This window comes from Camellia sinensis, chromosome 9 (genome assembly GCF_055761805.1).
Source record: "Camellia sinensis isolate YWXY chromosome 9, ASM5576180v1, whole genome shotgun sequence".
NCBI classification, from domain to species: Eukaryota; Viridiplantae; Streptophyta; class Magnoliopsida; order Ericales; family Theaceae; genus Camellia; species Camellia sinensis.
Genome location: NC_138969.1, coordinates 144,574,122 through 144,598,768, shown reverse-complemented (window position 1 = coordinate 144,598,768; position 24,647 = coordinate 144,574,122).

Here is a 24,647-nt window from a genome sequence, read left to right as displayed (position 1 = left end):
CAAAGAAAACTATCCAAATCTCTCCAGATATAAACCTTAAGATCCAAAAATAAGATCTGGAGAAGTTCCATCAATCACCTAGTTTTTGGGAGAAAACCAAGTATTTATAGAGAACCAAAAGTAATCCTAGATTCAGAAGAAAACCAACTCCTTAATCAAATCTTGGAAATCTGGGATCGCGCGGTCCGCTCGAGCTCAACACAGCCCGCTCGAGCGGACTGACCAAAAACTGCGTGCGAACAAACTGAGATGCGCTCGAGCGTAGGAGAATCCGCTCGAGCGTAAAATCACACTCACCAGTATTTTTTGCTTGCCCTGACAAAATACTGAGACCTGCTAATCTACGCTCGAGCTCACAAGGCTCCGCTCGAGCGGACAGAACAAAAACACAAAAAATTACAATTGAATCAACACAATGTTTTGTCTCCGGATTTGACAACATAGGTAGTACCTTCTCTGAAAAGCACAATTCGGGTTGGATTCGCATCTAAACACTCATAGCCTCACTGAAATAAAAGTGCGAAAAAATACATCTGAAAGGAGTTTTGTCAAACGGGGTTGCCAAGAATAAAAACCTAACATTCTCCTACGCTCGAGCGCATCTCAGTTTGTTCACACACAGTTTTTGGTCAGTCCGCACGAGCGGGCTGTGTTGAGCTCGAGCGGACCGCGCGATCCCAGATTTCCAAGATTTGATTAAGGAGTTCGTTTTCTTCTGAATCTAGGATTACTTTTGGTTCTCTATAAATTCTTGGTTTTCTCCCAAAAACTAGGTGATTGATGGAACTTCTCCAGATCTTATTTTTGGATCTTATGGTTTATATCTGGAGAGATTTTGATAGTTTTCTTTGATGTTTTTATTGAGTTTTCAACTCATGATTTAAAGAGAGTACATCAAAGGTTTGTTTGTTATACACAAAAGAGAGAGTTGTTCTTCAATTGTGGATTCTGAAGAGTTCGAGCCTGAAGCTTTGGTGGAATCCGGAGTGGCTCATCAGAAAGACAATTCTGTGGTGAAGATGGGGTTGGAAGAGGCACATAGAGGTTGGTTCAATTAGGCGTTATCGATTCGCTAGGTAATTGAGAGTATATCTGTGTAATTCCTTTAAATCTTCTTAGTGGATTGTTCTTGTGGCTGTTGCCCGTGGTTTTTTTATCACAGTTGGAGGTGTCCAATTGTGGTTTTTTCCACGTTAAATTGTTGTGTTTCTTTGTCTTGATTGTTTGATTGGGATTGTTATATTCTGCTTAAAATTGGTACATAATCACAAATCAACATCTAGGGGATTTCTAGATTTTTCACTATTATAGTGTCTCCTTTTTTCTTATTGTAAATTTAATGCTTGGTGCAGATGTTGATGGTAGTGGCAGAAAGAATGTATCGTGTCAGCAATACTACTGTTATAAACTACAAGTACAAGATGACGACCACTCAATCATCCTACTATCTGGGCAACTATCACAACAATTTGTTGTTGACATGTATATAAAACTTGAGAATATAAGGTTAGACTTTTATCGAAAGAAACAATAAAAAATAAGGGTTGAACTTTACCAAGGGATTGTAGATAGTGTATTATCTAGTAAGAATAGGGGAAGCAAAGTGGGAAAAAAAATAGTATTACCTGCATCCTTTGTAGGAGTCCCAAGAGATATGCACAGAAGGTATTTAGATGCTATTTGATTAGTACAGCGGTTTGGAAAGTCAGATCTTTTTATCACAATGATTTGTAATCTTGATTGGAAAGAGATTAAGGATTCATTGAAGGAATGACATGTAGCACAAGATAGGCCTGATTTAACTGCAAGAGTTTTTCGAGCAAAGTTACAAGACCTACAACAACAACTATTTAAGAAGCATATTTTTGGAAAAGTAACAGCACATGTTCACGTTATTGAGTTTCAAAAAAGAGGCCTACCCCATGCACACATGTTAATCATCTTTATGGCAGATTGCAAGATTACAAATCCAGATGATTATGACAACATTGTTTGTGCTAAAATTCAAGATCCAGACAAGTTTCCTGATTTATATGAAAAGGTTGCTAAACATATAATGTATGGCCCTTGTGGAGTTTTAAATAAAAAAAATCCTTGTATGCGCGAAGGTAAATGCAAAAAGCATTATCTCCCCACTTTTTCACCGAAAACAATGCAAGGCAAAGACAGTTATCCAATTTATAAGAGGAGTGAAGAAAGTTTTACTGTTAATGTGCGGAATGCTGTTCTGGATAATATATGGGTGGAACCTGATAATCCTTATATAACTACCATATTAATGTTGAGATATGCTCAGGGGTGAAAGCAGTTAAGTATCTTTATAAAAAAATTTATAAAGGCCAGAACAAGATTGCAATCAACATTAGTCAAAATAATGGAGAAATCATTATTGATAAAATACAGCAATTCCAAGATGCTCAGTGGGTATCAGCACAAGAAGCCGTATGGAGGATATTTGAATTTGATCTAAATGAAATATGCCTAGCAGTTATAAATTTGCAACTGCATTTGCCAAACAATCAGTTTGTCTCCTATTAAGAAAACCAAGACTTGGAGAACATTATTTATTCTGAAACAACTTCAAAAACAATGCTTACAGAATTTGTTATGTTTTGTTTGAATGATAAACATAAAAGGCAATATCTATATAGAGAATTTTCAAAGCATTTTGTATGGAACAAACAAGGGAAGTATTGGAAAGAAAGGAAAACAAGACAGGTAATTGGTCGTATAAATGGAGCAAACCTATCTGAAGGTGAGAGATATTACTTGAGGCTTTTGTTAAACCATGTTAGGAGTCCAACATCTTTTGTTGATTTATTATCAAAATTATCAAAATTGATCGTTGAAAAATATTTCTCATATCATTAAAAATCGTTAATTGACTGAATAATATATTTACAAAAAATTTAATTATTAATATTGTATGCAAACAATCACAGACATCTTTTGAAATTCAAACACCTTCAAACATCAAATACCTTAAAATGACCAATCACCATGGAACATCACAATCTACTATCAAACACCTTGAATGTTTTGGACTCATGACTCATATCCAATTATATTATCATTTTGTCAATATTTTTTGTTTCTTTTGTCTTTTTTATTTTGAATTTCAAACTTTTGGTGGGTGGGTTTCGTATCACGATCAAATCAACTTCGCAGAATCTAGAATGCCATTGGACTTATCACTCATAATCAATTATACTATTCGTCAAAAAAAAAAAAAATTGTAACTACTCTTCTATACAACACAATAAAATTATCAAAAATTGTTCGTTGAAAAATATTGACGAATAAAAAAAAATTGTAACTGCTCTCCTATGAAACAATAAAATTATCAAAATTATTCGCTGAAAAATATATCTCATATCATTAAAAATCATTAATTGACTTAATAATTTATTTACAAAAAAATATAATTATTAATATTGCATAAAAAAAATTAATTATTAATATTGCATAAAACAATCACAGATATCTTTCGAAATTCAAACACCTTAAAATAACCAAACACCTTGAAACATCACAATCTACTATTAGACACCTTCAATGTTTTGGACTCATGACTCATATCCAATTATACTATCACTTTGTCTATATTTTTTTGTTTCTTTTGTCTTTTTGATTTTGAATTTGAATTTCGAACTTTTGGTGGGTGGATTTCGTAGCAAGATCAGATCAACTTCGCAGAATCCAGAATGCCATTATACTTATCACTCATAATCAATTATACTATTCGTCATAAAAAAGAAAATTGTAACTGCTCTCCTATGCAACAATAAAATTATCAAAATTTTTCGTTGAAAAATATTTCTCATATCATAAAAAATCGTTAATTGACTTCATAATTTTTTTACAAAAAAATTAATTATTAATACTAAATTAAAATATTAAGATGTATAAAATATATAAAAATGCTTCATTTAAATATTAAGATGTATAAAGTGGTATTTTGAAAGAAGTTTCCTATTACAATTTTAGAACCACGTCAATTTTTATTTATTTTTTATTTTTTTTATTTTATTTTATTTTATTTTTTTTTAGATTTCTACGAAAATGATAGTTTAAAAGAAGGTTCGTATTCCAATTTTGGAACCACACCAAAGTAAATTTTTGGGGCTAGCGAATGAGCACATCACTAATCTAAACAAATTGAAATATTTATATTATTATTTTTTTTTTTTAATGAAGATGATATAATTTATAAATAAAGAAAAACAGAAAATACTATGGTGGTAAGATTTATAAGATTAAATTAACTTTTTATTAGATTTATAAGATGCAATTTATTAGATTAAATTATTATTTTAAGTAAATTTAAATAAAATTTAAATGAATTTAATTAGATGAATTTACAATTTTTAGTTCAGTCTATCATCCTTAATAATTGGCCAAGTTATTGGCATGCCAACGGGTAAGAAGTTTCACATGGTGATCCCATGAAATTTCTATTCCAACTAATTCACATAATTAACAAATTATAATTCAACATTACTTCCTTTTCAACTGATTCAAATAAAAATGAAAACTTCTAGGTATATAGAATTGGTCATAGAATCAGATAGAATATTATAGAGAAAAAAAAAATTAACACAAATTTTATTTGCATTATTTTTATATTTTTCCTTCTCTTTCTTAAATTCTTATCCAAATTTATAATGTAAACCCAAAATATTTAAATATCACCTAATGTGAAAGAGTTGTGTTAATATTAAATTAAAATTTTTTGTTTCCAGATTATCGATTAAAACAAGGAAAGAAAATACTCCTCCACCAACAAAAAGAAATAGACAATATCAATGGTATAAACTTGTATGTCAATTCGATGAACAAATAACAAAAAAATGTTCATAGTTTGTTACAGCTACTAATCAAAGGATTTATCACAGATGCAATTTCTGAACGTTGTGCTCGACAAAACAATTGATATGCCAAATTTACACCTGAACAGGGAAAACAATATATTGAAAATATTTCAAATAATAGGAAAAGAAAATGCAAAGGTCCAAACACATTTGACAACACAACTTACTATTTGGAAGGGCATGGCAAGACAACTCCAACGAATGGTAAATACACAAAATTAATAATTATTTTTGACATCTTTTACTATATAGACTTGATTCTAATGCCTGTAATTTGTTTAATATATATGAAAAACAGGTGATGCATCATCGCAAATTGTTTGCTCTCTAACACATGAGTTGCATGAATTACGTAAAATGACACAATGTACCTTTTGTAAAGCTAAAAGGTTTGAATATGAACCTCCGAACTTTTGTTGCTATGAAGGAGAAGTAATGCTTACAAGCCCCGAAGTTTCAGAATGCCTAAGAACCTTGTTCACTTCTCAAACTATAGATGCTGTTGAATTTCGTAGACATGTTCGAGCATATAATAGCATTTTTGCATTCATATCATTTGGCGTGAAGTTACACAAGAAATTGGCAAATTATAGACAAGGTGTTTATACATTTCGTGCACAAGGTCAAATATACCATGATTTTCCATCTTTGATTCCATCTGGTAAGGATCCTTGTTATTTCCAGTTGTACTTCTATGATACAGACAATGAACTTCAGAATAGATTGAGTAAACTAAACAATGCACCACTTTGTAAGGTTGTTGTTGGTAAACTAATTGAGATACTTTCAAAAAAATCCTTATGCTCAGTTTTTGCATACACTTGAACATGTTCCATTAGATACTTTTCAAATCCATATAAGTACAGATGTGAAGTTGGATCAAAGGGTTTACAATTCACCATCAGCTGATCAGGTAGTTGCAATTTGGATTGAAGGATATAACCCAAATATACCTCATGAACGAGATATCATGGTTGTAACGATCCATTGCAATACCCATTATTATTTCTTAGAAGAGAGGTTGGATGGCACCAAAATATCTTTAAAAGAAATAGAGCTAGAGTAGGTAATGGCCCAAATTCAAATATGCATTCATTTACATCAGCTGAAGACATTTTTAGACAAGAAGAAAAAGGTACTTACTCTTTTCTAATGAAATAGGTTTTCATTTTTATTATTTTATATTTTATCTTTTTTATTTTTCATTTTTTTTGGATTTTTATGAATGGGACACTGAAGGACTAATAAGAAAGTTAATAGAAAGGTATGGCCAAGCTTGTATTTGGTTGAACAATTATATATTTTTCATAGTTCTTTCATGAAAACTACCATTATAGTTAATGAAAGAACTCAAAGTCAGAGTATCATCCAAGGTATGTGGTAGTTCTACATAATAACACAAATTAATGTTTTGTATTTATTAAATAACAAAATTACAACCTCGTAATTTATTTACATTTGTCACATCAAATATCAGATATTTGAGGAAGCTTACAGTGGGAGATAGAAAAAGACAACTACATGTCGCATTATTTGAAGCGGCTGAGAAAATTATTGGATGTCCAACAACTGAATTCATAGCATCCAATTACAAAATGGTTTCTACATACATACACATTACAAAAGTGAAACAACCTGGTAAATTATATATTTAATAGTAATAAGTCAAACCATGTGATATGGACTGCAATTATTTTATGTGATTGTTTCAATCTACTTTCTAAATTTTAATACTTAAAAAGAAATATAAATGCCCCCCATATGCAGGAATTCATATATTATTTTCTTGATGAATTGACAAAAAAAAAATCCACATATGAAGGATATGGAGTCCGATTAGACTCCTAATCCGACTTATCAAATTTCAACCAAACAATATCCATACTTTCAAACATAAACATTAAACATTAACAAAATGGTTCAAAGAGTAAAACTTACATAAAACCTACAAAAAAAAAATTTAATAAAAAATAAATAAATCATGAAAATAAATATAAGAAAGATTATCACGTGCAAAGGACGTGCACGTTCACTAGTAATTATAAAAGTGTGAAAAGTATTCCATGTTTTCTTCTTTTCTTAAATCTCAATTTTACCCTTTCAAATTTATTATATTTTCTAAAAGTCATAAAGAGTTCTATATAAACCAACTATCTCTTTAAATTATACTTTTAACATGGAAATCTAATATCTAATAATCTAAATAGAATTAAAAAATAAAATATTGGTAAAAAAAATTATGAATTCAAACATATACTAATTTATTATTATTATTATTATTATTATTATTATTATTATTATTATTATTATTATTATTATTATTATTGATCAAATATATTATTATTATTAAAAAAAATTCCAAAAAGAATGCACAACAAATTATTTTCTAAGTGCATTTATATTAAGTAAATCTAAATCTAAAAGTAAAATTAAAAAAAAAGTATTAAATTAAGTGAATTTAAAAAGAAAATAAAAGGGTTATTTTAAAAACAGTGTCAATGACAAAAAAATTTAAAAATCAAAAAATTCAAAACAAAAGTTTGAAAAAACAAACCAAACCTAGGGGTGTAAATCTGACCTAGCTCGGCCCCGCCCATCTTGGGCCTTGCGGGCTCCCGCCAAAATTCGAAGCCTGGGCCTGGCCTCGGGCTTGGGCGGGTCTGACCATTTTTTTTTTGTTTTTTTTTATCAAAATTTTATTATTTTCCAGTAAAAAAAATACTTGGCCTCGGGTGGGCCGGGCCTTGAGTGGGCCTTAAGCAGGCCGATGGGCTGGGCCACGGGTCGGGCCGAATTTCAAAATGATAGCCCTGGCCTAGGCCCAGGGGCTTTGGCTAGGCTCAGGCCTAAACAGGCCGGGCTCACCCTGGGCCGCCCACTGGCCACGGACCATTTTTACACTCCTAACCAAACAAAACACTATAAACTTATCTTTTTTAAAATCTTTCTTTACTAATCTCTAATTTTACACAAGTTATTCACAAATCTCTTTCAATTTTCATGTGAATTTAATAATCTAGTTAAAAATTGGTGCATACACACAAAAATGTAACACTAAACATCTACATTATGACTAACAATGTAATTATGAATAATTAATTTCTCATTTTTAGCTATATTATATTGTTACAAAAGATTTCACATATTACTTTTGTGATATCTCATATATGTCAATATCTATATATATAAATGTAAATTTATATGTTATTGTATTCATACATTGTCAATCTATAATGCTATATTATCATCAGATGCTTTAATTTTCAAACATATATTGCTTTAGTAATATAGTTAAATTTGTTAAGAAAAAATTGCGGAATTGTGTATTGTTCTCCTATCAACTTATGTTCAATATATATGTGTACATACATGTCATATAAACAAGTGTCCACAACAAACACTTTCAATAACAAATTAAGGCCCCGTTTGTTTTGGGGTGTAATGGATTGGAGGGGATTAGGATGGAGGTGGGGTTATTTAGTTTGTGTTTGTTTGTAGAGTTGTGGAAGGGATGAGGATGAAGGGGGAGATCAAGATGGAGGTTGGAAGGGGGATTGGATGGGGGAGGTGGAGGTGGTATTAGAAAAATAGTGAAAGGATTAGAAATTTTTTTATTTTTTTTATTTTTTACATATTGGGAATTTAATTTTAAACTTTAATGTTTAATGTTTTATATTTTTTATTTATTTTATTATTTTATATAAAAATAATTTAACAATTCCTACACTAACAACTATCATCAAAACAAACACAATTTTACTTAATCCCCTCACTATCAATCCCCTCACTAACAATTCCCTCACTATTAATCTCATTACTATGAATCCCCTCTATGCTACCTCTAAAAACAAACGGAGCCTCAGACTTTGCAAAAACCTCTCAATCACGACAATAATTGTACATTTTTTTCCCCTTACAAAAAAAATCACATTATTCAGGGAAAATAGATTTTGAAATTCATAACAATATGATATCGCCTCAAACTCTTACTCATCAAAATATTTTTATTACAATGAGTTATAACGGTGAGCAAGAAGAAAAACAAGAAGACGGTTGTCACAACCCAAACCCGCCCTTGTAGGTTAGGCATCGTAACCGGCCAGTAATCCGTGGATTACCAAAGGCCTCTGAACAGATAAGCATATAATAAGGGGCTGGAGAAGCAAATATATAAAATAGACAAGGTCCAATAAGCTGTGGTAGCGTACATGGGACAGTAGATTTCAAAACTTATATGTATATATATACATGAGCATGCCAGTCAAAGGACACCAATATTTACAAAGTATTTACAGAAGTGCACATCCCAAGACCTGACTTTACAAAACAGTCACAGAGACTAGCATGAATACAAAAACAGCCATGGCATTAGACTTCGATCGGAACCTCCTCAGGAGGCACAACGGTTGGCTAACAAAAACATAATAGAAGGCTGTCAACTCTGGCCCTGGTCACACGCCGGCTCACCTACATACATAATATAAACTGTGAGCGAAAGCCTAGTGAATAATAACAGAGTAAAGGGGTTTCAATGAATGAGTCCGTACAGATTCAGAAATCATAATTCAGTTTCGTATCAAATCCATAATTGGTCCATATCATATACAGAAATAATAAGTCATGCTTGAGTTTACGTGATACATCAATTAGCAATAACAAAGCAGATACAGAACAGAGGCAGACACGTGAGGGTTACAAGTAACTAGTTCCTCAAAGGAACCTCCGGATCTGGGTAACAGAACAGAAGCTGAGCCCCAATGACGGGGCCTCCGGTACGGGTAATAGAGTGCAGACGGATATAAGTTCCATAAAGGAACCTCCGATACCGGGTAACAGCCAATAAATATCACATGATGTTAAGGATGTCACGAATACATATCAGAAATTGGACAATCATTCATTGTATAGAACATATCATTTTAGAAAACAGATCCCATTTTGTCACACAAAAAATAAGTACAGTTGAACATAACTTTACTAAGTTATTACTCACAGTTGGTCTTGAGACAAACAGACGGAGCAGATTAGTCAGACAGAACGCGGCACGTGACCTACATAACACATAACAGATATACACTTGAAACACGCGTTCTAATTGTACAAAACTTACGTCGTTGGCTCTTAGTGTGTTTCTAACCTTTAATCCTCATTAAAGGGCCTTAAACATGGCCTAGGAATGACTAGGATGGAATGAGGATGCAAAAATGCCTTGAAAACCATTTCTTACATTTTGCTGAAAATAAGGTCCACGCTCGAGCATGGATTACCCTGCTCGAGCGGAAATGCAGATATTGAAGCTCTGCTCGAGCGTGAACTTCCTCGCTCGAGCGGACTGTAAAATCGACAAGAGTACTGGATGCATGATTTTCACGCTCGACGGGCGCTCGACCCCCGCTCGAGCGTGAGACTCAGAGTCTCGCTCGAGCGTGGGTTCCACCGCTCGAGCGGACTGCAAAACACACAAACTTCTGGGTATACGCATTTCACGCTCGAGCGTAACTATCGATGCTCGAGCAGAAGTGCATGTACTCAGGATTCACGCTAGAGCGTGAAAGTACCCGCTCGAGCGTAGGTCGAATTTCTGGAAAATCCAAATTGACCTCCAAGCATGAAACTCAACCTTTAAGCCTTCAAAACTCATTTTTTTTCTGGGCCAATATTTGAGGAAACATATAATAACTCATAAAACAACATGTATTAAAAATCATTTCAAGAAATCATGGCCCAAGAGCAACCCAATTTGTGCAAAATCAACATGAACTTTATGAACATGCCATTAATACAACATGCAAGAACCTCATTGAATCCAAACCCTCCAAAACATGACCAAACTTGATAATTTGATGGACAACAAGATGAATGACCATAATGTGAGTGAAATTAACACATGCATGGAAGAAATCTTAGAATTCAAACTCAAAGCATGGAAATTTATGCATGCATGCATGGATGGACTCTCAAAACCACACTTTGAGCTAAATCTTGATTTTAAATACCAATTTCACCATGAACCTAGCAAGAAAAACTCACATTCATAATTAAAAGGATGAATTCTCTACCATTAGGTCTTCAATTCCAAGCTTGGTGGCCTAATCTTCCAAGTTGCCTTCAATTCTTCTAAGTTCAAGCAAAATTCTAGATGAACTCAATCTTGTTCTCCTACTCTCTCTCTCTCCTACGGTTTGGTCAAGGAAATGGCTGAGGAAAGATGCTTCTCAATGTAATAAGGTGTGTCTCAAATCAAGCCACTAAGTGGCATTTGTGTAATTAGGCAAACTAATGCAATTCAACATTATTTAATCTACTTTACACATTCCAAATCGATTTTTAATTAAGCCTACCATAAAATCACATAAAATCTAACTAGTATAACACACTAATCAATTTTTGAATCAGTCGCCGATAAGGCTTTCAATTCGCAGTTCAAAATCAACACATAAACAGATCACTTTATAGCAAACAGATAGAAACACAAAATTAATGCAATACATATGCAAATTAATCCCAGATTCCTTCTAAATTACTGTTAGGCATAATTAAGTGCGAATTAACATTAATCAGAGGGCGGGGTTGTTACAGTCTTCCCCTTTTAAAAGAGTTTGGTCCTCCAAACTCGAATTAACTTCATTCTGAATCAACATTGGGTCCAATGGGAACAAATCCGGATATCTCTTCACCATGTCTTCCTTGGTTTCCCAACTTGCATAGGTTCCTCCGTAGTTTTTCCAATCAACTTTTACCAACGGTATTTCTTTATTCCTCAACTTTTTGATCCGGCGATTCACAATCTGGATAGGTCTTTCCTTATAAGTGTAGTCATCTTTCAAAAGCACATGTGTCGGTTCAATGACGTAGAGTGGATCCCTCAAGTATTCTCATAGCATTGATACATGAAAAACGTTATGCATATGTTCCATTACTAGGGATAAGGCTACCCGATACGATACCAGATTGATCTTTTCAAGAACTTCATAAGGTCCAACATACCTTGGCGCCAATTTTCCCTTAACACCAAACCGAGTTTGACCCTTCATCAGGGTCACCTTAATGAACACATGATCTCCAACTTCATATTCCCTATCTCTTCTTCGAACATCGGCATAGCTCTTCTGCCGACTCTGTGCAGTTTCCAGACGCTGCCGTATCAATTTCACTTTCTCGGTCGTTTCTTGCACAAGTTCTGGTCCCAATAAAGGTCTGTCACCTACTTCAGCCTAACATATCGGAGAGCGACACCTTCTTCCGTATAAGGCTTCGTAAGGAGCCATTCCAATACTTGAATGGTAACTGTTGTTGTACACAAATTCAGCTAATGACAAGTAGGTCTCCTAATTCCCTTGGAAGTCTAATACACACATTCTGAGCATATCTTCTAGAGTTTGGTTAGTCCGTTCAGTTTATCCATCTGTCTGTGGGTGATAGGCACTACTTAGTCTCAGTTCAGTCCCCAAAGCCTATTGCAAACTCTGCCAAAATCTCGATACAAACTTTGAGTCCCTGTCAGACACAATAGATACTGGCACTCCGTGCAATCTCACAATTTCAGTCATATAAATATTGGCCAATTTATCCGCATTATAAATAGTTTTGATAGGCAGAAAATGGGCAGACTTAGTTAAACGATCAACTATAACCCAAATAGAGTCCATACCTCGGGAAGAGCAAGGCAACCCCACAATGAAGTCCATGGTAATGTGCTCCCATTTCCATTCCGGTATTGGGAGTGGTTGTAGCAAACCAGCGGGTCATTGATGTTCAGCTTTAACCTGTTGGTAATGTAGACATCTAGCCACGAAATCGGCAATACTCTTTTTCATTCCAGGCCACCAAAAATTATGTTTCAAGTTGTGATACATTTTCATGTTCCCCGGGTACATGGCAAAAATACTGTTGCGAGCTTCGGTCATAACACGTTTTTTCAAATCACAACAATCGGGTACACAAAGACGGTCCTGGCCTCGATTTCGAATCAAATTCCTCCGTGATCTTTTTCAAGTATTCATCCTCGCACTGTTTCAGTTTGATCTCATCAAGAATTGTAGGTTGAGCGGTAATAGCAGTTGACAACCCACCTTGCTCTAGGTCAATCGGCCATTCTTTTCGGTTGGACAGCAAACATGACAGATTTGCACTGGATTTTCGGCTCAAGGCATCTGCTACGGTATTAGCGTTTCCTGGATGATATAAGATTTGCAAATCATAATCTTTGATTAGTTCTAACCATCGCCTCTGTCTCATGTTCAATTCCTTTTGGGTGAATAAATACTTTAAGCTTTTATGGTCTGTATATACCTCACAAGTTACCCCATACAAATAGTGACACCATATTTTCAAAGCAAACACCACGGCTGCTAATTCAAAATCGTGTGTTGGGTAATTCTTTTCATGAGGTCGGAGTTGTCTAGAAGCATAGGCAATCACCTTTCCATTTTGTATTAATACACACCCCAAGCCTTTATAGGAAGCATCACTGTACACTTGAAACCCATCAGTACCGTTGGGCAGAGTTAAAATTGGTGCAGTTACTAACCTGGTTTTCAACTCTTGGAAAGCTGCCTCTTTTTGTTCATTCCAGTCAAATGGCACATTTTTCTGAGTTAACTGAGTCAATGGCATGGCAAGCTTAGAAAAGTCTTTCACAAACCTCCTGTAGTAACTTGTAAGTCCCAGAAAACTTCAGACTTCTGTCACATTTGTCAGTCTAGGCCAATCCACAACAGCTTCAATTTTCTGTGGGTCAACAGAAACACCATTCTTATTGATTATATGTCCCAAAAATGGCACACTGTCAAGCCAGAATTCACACTTGGACAATTTAGCATACAGCCTCTTCTCTCTCAAAATCTACAAGGTAGTTCTCAGATGGTTCTCATGTTCTTCCCTGTCTTTAGAATAAATCAAAATGTCATCAATAAACATAACAATAAAGTTATCCATATATGATTTAAACACCATGTTCATAAGATCCATGAAAGCTGCAGGTGCATTGGTCATCCCAAATGGCATTACTAAAAATTCATAATGTCTATATCTAGTTCGGAATGCAGTTTTCTCTATGTCCTCGGCTCTAACCCTTAATTGATGATACCCAGACCTGAGGTCAATTTTGGAAAATACTTGGGCACCCTAAAGTTGGTCAAACAAGTCATCTATTCGAGGCAAAGGGTATTTGTTCTTGATAGTCACTTTGTTCAGTTCTCAATAGTCTATACACAATCTCAAAGATCCATCCTTCTTTTTGACAAACAAAATTGGAGCACCCCAAGGTGAAGTGCTCGGACGGATAAATTTCTTATTTAACAGTTCTTGAAATTGGATTTTCAATTCTTTCAATTCAGAGGTAGACATTCTATAGAGAGTCTTGGAAATAGGTTGTGTCCCCGGAAACACTTCAACAGTGAATTCAATTTCTCTATCAACTAAGTCCCCAGGTAAGTCAGTTGGAAACACATCGGGAAATTCACAAGCAACAGGGATAGTTTCTACATTAGTTCCATCGGATGATGCAGTCAGTCTACAACACAGATAACCCCTACATCCCTTCCTAAGTAGTTTTCTGGCTTTCAAAGCTGAAACCAAATATGGGGGAGAAACTACCCCATTCCCAGTAAAAGTAATTTCAGGCATACCTGGTGGTCTAAACACAACAGATTTACTTGCACAGTCAATGGTAGCACAGTATTTAGTCAACCAGTCCATTCCCAAAATACAATCAAAATGATTAATGTCCAAGGGTAATAAGTCCACATATAACATCATATCACCAATCATAATATCACATGCAGGATAAACATGAGCACATATCATAGAACTTCCAGACGGCGTAGATACAGACAACACATATGTCATAAGTTCTAATGGTCTAGTCAATTTTTGAGAAAAAGCATGCGATACAAAGGAATGTGTAGAACCAGAATCTATCAGTACACATGCATTTTGAGAACATACAGAGAGTGTACCTGGCACCACAGTATAGGTGTTTGGTACGTCACTGGGCACTAAGGCAAACACTCGGCCTTGTCTCAGAGGTTCTTTCCCAGCATTGGCTTTTGCATTTGTTTTGGCCACAGAGGCGGATCCCGCTGAACTTGCTGCAGGACAGCTAGTAGTCTCAAACTTGAGCGGGAAATCTTTCACTACATGGCCTAACTGGCCACATCGGAAACAAGCACCGGATACTCGGTAGCACACACCCCTGTGCCTTCTACCACAATCAGAACAGACCGAGATAGACCCACTACTCTGACTCGAGCTGCTTGTAGACCCTGTGTTTTGTTTCTTACTGACAAAGGACCAGCCTCTTTTAAAACCAAACCCGAATCTTTTTCCTCTCCACTCAGTTGTTGTAGTTGCTGGGGCTTTGCTTTGTTTCATGGCGGCTAGGGTGGCCTCTGTCATTAAGGCTCTGTCTAGAACTTCCACATAAGTAGGCGATTTCAGGACGCCTACTCGATCAAACACCTCTAAATCCAGTCCACCTTCAAACTTTCGTGCTTTCTTGTAATCAGTATCCACCATATGTGGAGCAAACCGTGCCAGTTCGGTGAATTTAGCTTCATATTCTGCCACAGACATCCTTCCCTGTTTGAGTTCCTGAAATTCAGACACTTTCTGATCCTTGAAACATTGGGGAAAATATTTATCATAGAAAATAGCATTAAACTGTGCACACGTCATATTCCCGTTGCCACTTCGAATCAGTAACCACCACCTGCGTGCTTCATCTTTCAGAGTGTAGGTGGCTAGGAGGACTTTCTGGGTTTCAGAATAAGGAAACACCTCATACAATTTCTCCATTTCAAGCAACCACGTCTCAGCTTTCAAAGGTTCAATTCCACCATAGAACGTTGGCGGTTTCATTTTCATGAATTTTTGTGTCAAGTTGATGATGTCATTATTATCTGCCTCAGCTTGTGCCGGTGGAGGCGGTGGGGGTAAAGGTTGCTGTCTCTACTATTGTGTCAAAGTTTCAGTCAATGCTGCAAGCATCTGTTCCATTCGGCCCATGCGAGCCTCTGAAGATTTACTTACATCACTTCCCCTTGCATTCTCCATCTTACTATACAGATATCAAATGATAATAAACATAGGCATAATCTTATTCGTTCCTTTCAATTCATTTGTTCATATTACATTCAGTTTTCATGTTCATTTAGATTACCACACACTCACACATGCAGATGGAATGCCCCTAAATCTTACTAGGACATCCTAAGCTCATACGGACCTGTGTGTGCGGTAGAACACGTGCTCTAATACTACTCTGTCACGACCCAAACCCGCCCCTGTAGGTTAGACATCATAATCGGGCAGTAATTCGTGGATTACCAAAGGCATCTGAACAGATAAGCATATAATAAGGGGCTGCGGAAGCAAATATATAAAATAGACAAGGTCCAATGAGCTGTGGTAACGTACATGAGACAGTAGATTTCAAAACTTATATATATATACATGAGCATGCCAGTCAAAGGACGCCAATATTTACAAAGTATTTACAGAAGTGCACATCCCAGGACCTGACTTTACAAAACAGTCACAAAGACTAGCATGAATACAAAAACAGCCATGGCATTAGACTTCAATCGAAACCTCCTCGTGAGGCACAATGGTTGGCTGACAAAAACAGAATGAAAGGCCGTCAACTCTGGCCCTGGTCACACGCCGGCTCACCTACATACATAATATAAACTATGAGCGAAAGCCCAGTGAATAATAACAGAGTAAAGGGGTTTCAATGAATGAGTCCGTACAGATTCAGAAATCATATTTCAGTTTCGTATCAAATCCATAATTGGTCCAGATCATATACAGAAATAATAAGTCATGCTTGAGTTTACGTGATACATCCATTAGCAATAATAGAGCAGATACAGAACAGAGGCAGACACGTGAGGGTTACAAGTAACCAGTTCCTTAAAGGAACCTCCGGATTCGGGTAACAGAACAGAAGCTGAGCCCCCATGACGGGGCCTCCGGTACGGGTAACAGAGTGCAGACGGATATAAGTTCTATAAAGGAACCTCCGATACCGGGTAACAGCCAATAAATATCACATAATGCTAAGGATGTCACGAATACATATCAGAAATTGGACAATCATTCATTGTACAGAACATATCATTTCAGAAAATAGATCTCATTTTGTCACACAGAAAATAAGTACAGTTGAACATAACTTTATTAAGTTATTACTCACAATTGGCCTTGAGACGAACAGACGGAGCAAATTAGTCAGACAGAACGCGGCACGTGACCTACATAACACATAACAGATATACACTTGAAACACACATTCTAATTGTACAAAACTTACGTCGTTGGCTCTTAGTGTGTTTCTAATCTTTAATCCTCATTAAAGGGCTTTAAACATGGCCTAGGAATGACTAGTATGGAATGAGGATGCAAAAATACCTTGAAAACCATTCAATTTGAGATAGCATTTGGGCTTAGTGAGCCCAATTTGGAGACGACCTCGGTACTCCAATCCACTTTTTAGGGCTCGTTAAGTATAATATTTATGTAAAAGATTAAGATAATCGTACATTGGTAGTTATATATTTAAATAACATCTATTTAAAAAAATTTAATGAGAATTATAATTTCAAAAGTAATCATTCAATTTTTGTAATATAAATCTAATTTAAATATATAGTTATCGATATTCAATAATCTTAATTTTTTTTTACATGATTATTGTACTTAACGAGTATTAAAAGGTGAATAGTTTGGATCACCGAGATTAGTTTCAAAATGGGCTCACCAAGCCTAAATACTCTCTCAAATTGAGATGACTAATTTGACAGAATATAAACCCTTATATCCAAACTAAACCACCAGATTTGAATATTTGATGGAACAAAACTCTTCCAAATGATTTTAACAAAAGTCTTCTCCAATGAATTTAAGGGTAAATTCAAAGGGGCTGAAAACATTTTGTAATTATTTTACATTTTTCCATTTCTCTTACAATTAAACTAAAATTTTCACTGAAACAAAATTAGACATTTTTTTTCCTCCTTACCACGGTTTTGAAATTTTCTTACAAAACTATCCATGTTTACATTATCATAATCATTTGTGTACCAGAAGCTGAAAGATTTAAATGAGTGGGCAAGGGCAGAACTCTTATTGTTGAATCATTTAATATCCATATGAAGTTCAGTATTAATTACGTATAGGAAAATTATTAGGTATTCCTAAAGTATCATGTGTTTATACTCTTTCATCAATCATTATTTATCATGTTTCTCATGTTCTTTTAATCATTCAACACAATTATAATATTTCATCTTCTCTATCAATCATAATATCATGGAGTATCACATAATCGTACTCCAAGAGTACTCAATAATCACCCGTATTTTTTTTTTCCAAATTAGTTGTTGTGCTTGAAAATTGACTATTCAATCTTCTTCTAGTCTATGGTACAGCACTAATTTTCAAATTGGAGAGCATGCTTAGCAAATGGTCTAGGTGTTTATTTATTTATCGATAAAAAATAATTACAAATATAAGAAATATTAACAATCAGTCACCAAGCTCAAGTCCAAGCCTAACAACTACTAATAACTACATATAATCCCATAATGAAAAAAAATAAACCACTACAATAAAGCATTAAACCTCACACCACAAAGTGGTGCTATATAACGATCAGGCCAAAGGCCCGAGTTAATTGTTAAGTATATTGATTAAAAAAATTTGAAATAATTAATAATGTTTTTATAGTGAATTTTTATTAAATATGTAAAATTATTTCTAGTTGTTAATAAAATTTTGTTAAAATACTAGCTAACAAAATCCAGTAATTAACAGGTTGATTACTTCAATATGTATGTATGGATTTATCCATAATCCTATAATATGTCTCATGTGTAATTTGGTCGGTATAGTTTTAGTGAAATGATTGATCTATTGAATTTGATCTACCCTAATTGTTCAAATTTGTGCCAGCAAGACGACCAACTTTACCTTCGTCAACCACGGTTGTCACCTGTCATCCGGATGACCGACCGGACGACCGGCATGCACAAATTCAGACAGCTCAGACGACACCAAATTCGGTGGATGGAGCATTACTCATAGTTTGAATTGTATCAATTTTATTCTTTGATGTTTTACCTTTTGTCAATTAAGTTTAATTAATAATATCTTTTAAGAAATTGGACAAAAATCAAAATTAAAATATTGAATTGAAAAGGGAATGAATTTCCACCTTGAGAAAAATAAAAACATATTTTGTTTCTTAAATTCAGTCTAATTTCTAAAGATTTGTTATTGATTGGACTAAATAATACATTGTAAAATATTCAGTAATAAAATTAATGCAATTAGAATGATAAGAAACAAATTAATATAAAAAACAAGGAGTAAAATATAGTGAACTCACTTAAACTATGATCCATCTGCATTTTGCCCCCTAAGCATTAAAATTCAACAGTTAACCACACAAAATATTATCTTGTTATAGTTAGTCCATTCAGTTAGGATTATGTTAAGGATTTACACAAAATTAGATCATGTGTAAAGCACACATCACATTTATTGAATTTTGAGGGTAACAATGCCAATATTTGATGATCACATTTGTGCTTTGTCACTAAGATAAGGAAGAAAAAAAGTGTCAATTAGATCATTAGATAAGGGTATTATTATTCTAAAAAAATTAATAACGGATATTATTGCTTTAAAAAATAATAAGTGTGTTATATGCTTTACATGATCTGATTCTATTTAAACATAATCCTGAAATGTGTTATGTGTAACATAATAATAGATCGACGTGATTAATTGTTGCGTTTCAAAGATTATGGAAGCAAAATGCAAATGAGATATATAACAAAAAAGGAAAAGCTAAAAACTCAAAATTATTTCATAGAAGACACAAAATAATTCTATAAAATAATTATGTGTTTGTAGCACAACTCATAACAAAAATACCAAAAATGACAACGACAACAGTCATAATAATAAATAAATAAATAAATAACTAATGTATTACAAAAACATCTCAAAAGCTATTGGCAAACGATTAGAAAAATTCAGGATCAATCGACCGGTCAACCAAAAAAGACTTCCGAAATATGTTAATGGAAAATACTTTGTGATCCGTGGCATTGCTGTATAAATAAATGAATACATTATTGTTGATAGATCTGTCTGGTGAACCTATTTAATATCCCCTTCTAAGGATCCGGAAGAAATTGCTTGACTGCAAATTGCCAATAAATAAGGGAAATTCGAACTCTGGAGTGTCCTTTCTTCTACAGTGGAAGTGAGTATTGAATGATTGAGCATGGTTGGTGATGCTATCCATGGATGTCAATTATTAGACATTTAAAAAAATAAAATAAAAGAAGCCAAAAAACTAAAATTTGAGACTTGCGATTGTGAAAATTTTAAATCCCCAAATTATTTATTTGTAATTATATTTTAATTTTAAACAATAAATAACAGTCATAATTAAATAATCAAAATAAATCAATACAACGATTTAATATAGCAAATGTGATAAAAAATTACGGGCCAAAAGTACAAAATAATCTATTAAGAAGATAAAAATAAATTACACAAAAGTATTCTCAATTACTTAGTGAATCCACGTCTGAATTGAACCAAACTTGATGTGCCTCTTCCTCCACTGTCTTCACATCGGAATTGTCTCGTCTAACGTTGAATTCATAACGCTGATGTCGAATCCACGACGATAAGTCATTCCGAAATCTACCAAGTTTAAGACCCAAGTTTCTCAAAATCTACTGAAGAACACCACTATCTTTTGTGAATAAAAGAAAACAATAAAATCCCTTGATGATATTAATATGTGATTCATAGATCAATTGATTACTCTAAAATCACCAAGGAAACACTTAGAAAATACCCTCCAATATACCATACTTTGGTTTTTCTTTTTCTCCAAAAGTTTGAACGAGTTTAATCCTAAAAATATCAAACTACACACTTTTATAGTAAACTGAATCGCGAAGGCCACTCAAATGCACACTTCACCGCTTGAGCGATGTGAGTAAAGGCGATGTGAAACATATAGGTCGATCGCTCGACTCGAGCGGTAAAACTTTCTTTCCAAAAGTTCATGCGCTCTGCAAAAGTACTAGATACTCCTATTAACCACTCGAATGCACAAATGACCGCTTAAGCAGTCAAACCACTTTGGCGCTGGGGGTGCTACCCCTCGATCCCCAAACAGAATCAATGAAATAGCAAACATAAAAGCCTCAAGATCACAAACTCCTATATATAGGCATAATCTAATCGGATTCGTATTTAAACACTCACAGCCTTACTGAAATATAAGAGTGAATAAAATTATAACTAAAAGTAGTTTTGTCAAATAGAATTATCAATTATAAAAACTTAACCGATTGAAATAATAATTTTAAAAAAAAAAATTTAAGTTTATAGTTCATTAAGCCTTCGTTTGGAATGTGGATTGACTTTTTGACTTTTTGACTTTTTGACTTTTTTAGCCTGGAGCTAAAAAACCTCGTTTGGGATAGATTTTTTGATTTATTTTTATTTTTACTTTTGTGATAAAAAAAATAAAATGATTATAATTTAAATATAATATTTTATTTTATTAAATTCAAAACCTATTTTATCTTTTTATAACTATTTTAACCCAAGAAAATGATGTCAAACATAGCCTAATTTTGAGTCATGTTATGGAGTGATTATTCGATTATATCACGGCCAACGAGGCCGCACTTGTACTGATGGGTCCCATCCCCATCAACCACACAAATATTCTCAAAAATAAATAAATAAATAATATTTATATCATTAATATTTTTTTTATATAGTAGTTTAATTCTTAAAAAAAATTAAAATTAAAAAGACCTTATTAAAGAAGAATTTCTTTTAATACAATGGTAATACCATATTAATGGTATTATTATCCAATAACATTTTGCCATTTACTCTCATGTGCATATGTGGCAAAAATTTGAATGTTTAGCATTTTGTCATTTCATACATATATGTATATTGAGAGTGGAGCTCACTTTTCACATTTAGGTCTATTATTAGGGGTTGTTTAGGGTGTCCTAAATAAGTGCATTTTTTATTTTTTTGGACTAAAAAGTTAAGGGAAAAAATATGGATGTTTGGGTTAACTTTTTGACTTTTCATGAAAAAATGTGTAATAAAAAATTGTAAAAATTGGTTTGTAGAGGAAAATTAGGATTGAGAGTTGTGCAGTCGTAATTGTTGACTTTTTGTAAATAGTGTTAACTTTTTAACTTTTTGAATAATTTTTTGACTTTTTTTACGTACCCCAAACTTGGCCTTAGTATGTGATATTGCATGTCAATGACCATCTAGTATTTGAGAATTTCAAGTCACTTTGTTTAGTAAATAGTTGTTAAGAATAGTTTTTAGATTTTTTAGTTTTCGTGTTACTTATCTTTGATTAATTTTTTAAAATATTTTAAGCAAAAATTTTTTATTTTTAAATTCACTTAATCAAGATATACTTAAAAAAAAATTAAATATTTATAAATTTTTTATTAAATACAAAAAATTACTACATTTTTTTGCAAATATTTATATTGTAGATGCATATAAAAAAAATTAATTAAACTATTTTTAAAATTTTAAGATCAAACAAAACAACTATTGTTTAGTTTAAATTTTTATTTTTTTTTAAAAAAATTGTAAAATTTAAACTTATATGGAGTGACCCATTTGTAAAAATATCTAAAGTCGTCACTTAGCAAGAGTCTTCAACTAAAATAGGGTTTCAAGCAGGTCAGAGGGAAGGGGGGTTGGGGGTGGTGGCCCCTACAAGAACTATAGGAACTTATGTTGTGTTTGGTTGGGAGATTTGACGAGAAATTTAGAAAGAAAAAGCGAAAATGTGTGTGAAATTAGGTGAAATATAGGTATATTTTATTCACATTTCACATATTTTTTTCATTCCCCTTTCTAAATCTTTCTTCAAATCTCCCAACCAAACACAACATATGTATATTTGTATGTGATATAGTAATCTGCAACTGTTTGTTAATGTTTAGCCCCTGCAAAAATTCTTTGACCGCTACAATACATATCTATCCCACAGTAGATAGAAGTGAGCCCAAACATTACTAAATCTTACAAGAAAAAGTGTGGCAAAGAAGTAATATTTAGTAGTAATTTTTAATGGATTTTGTTAATCTATCAGTCAGATTGTGTTTTATTCAAGAATTCGAATAAGGATTTAAAAAGAAAAAGGAAAATGAAAAAGTATTTGAAATGTAAGTGTTAGAGAAGTTATATATATTCTCAATAAAATGGGTATAATGAAAAATATATAATTTTTTAAATTTTTCTATGAGTTAACCAGAGGCATTTAATTAGATCAATAGAAACTTAACTCTAAATTTGGACCTTTCGAATTTTATTTTCAAAATTTACCCACTTAGAAAGTATATATTTCAGTTTGCACAATAATTTTTTATTTGGACCATTGTCAAAAGCTTGTTGACAAGTTGAATTTGTTTTAACACAATGAAATAATCAAACTATTTTAACGACTATGTTGTTTTCAAATTTGCAATGCCTCACTTGGTCAATATCTTAATAAATTTATACAATATTAATTTATATACAAACAAATTATAAAATAAGCAATGAATTTTAAGTAGTTTTTAATTATTTTTATTTGAGTAATTCAAAATTTTATTAGAATCGACTTAATTAGATTTTTCATATAACAGGATGTATCCTATTTATTTCCGTTGAATTTTAAGTACATTACAGGAAAACACATCTTTGGCCAAAAGTCTTTTTTTAGTCGCCAAAAGTCGAATTTTCACACTTTCCCCGACTAAATATTTTAGTCGCCGGTTTTGTCGCGAATACCTTTGGCGACTAAAAAAGGGTTAGTTGGCAATATACTGGTCTTCAGCGACCAAAGAATTTGTTGCCAATAGTCAATTCCATTTTTCGAAATTATACATTTAGCGACTAAACTTTTAGTCGCCAATAGTGAATTTTTTTTATTTATACATTTGCGACTATTTTTTTCGTCGCCAATAGTCAATCTTTTGGCGACCACAGAGTTTAGTCACCAAAAGCATTCCACATTCCAAACATTTACCAAGACACTCTCCCCACTATGCCACTACAATATCACCTGAATATAAATGCAACATATATTATTTATATATTACTTTGACCGGTATTAATACAAAACTATATATATAAATATAATTATATATATTCAATATAATTTATGTAAAAAATAAATTATTTAGTAAAAAAAAATTTAGATCACTTTTGGCAACTAAATCCATTATTTAGTCGCCAATTCTATAATTTTGGGCTACTAATTAATTTTCAGTCGCTAAAAAAATATGTTCCGCCTAAAAACGTCCCCTTTTGGCGACTAAACCTATTTTTAGTCGCTAAAAACGTCCCGTTTTGGCTACTAAAGTGAATTTTAGTTGCCAATTGACTATTTTTAGCTACTAATTTTCTTCTAGTAGCCAAAAAGCTTGATTTTCAGTGACCAAACTGTTTTTAGTCGCCAAAACACGTAGAATCGGCGACCAAACTGTTTTTTAGTTGCCAAAACCTATATTTTTGGCTACTAAATGTTTTTAGTCGCCAAAAACCTTAACCTTTGGCTACTAAAATTTTTTTAGTCGCTAAAACCCTATATTCGGCCACTAAACTGACTTTTAGTCGCTAAAACCCTTATATTCGGCGACTAAACTATTTTAGTCGGCAAAAGTGACCAATTTTGGCGACTAATTCCATTTTAGTTGCCAA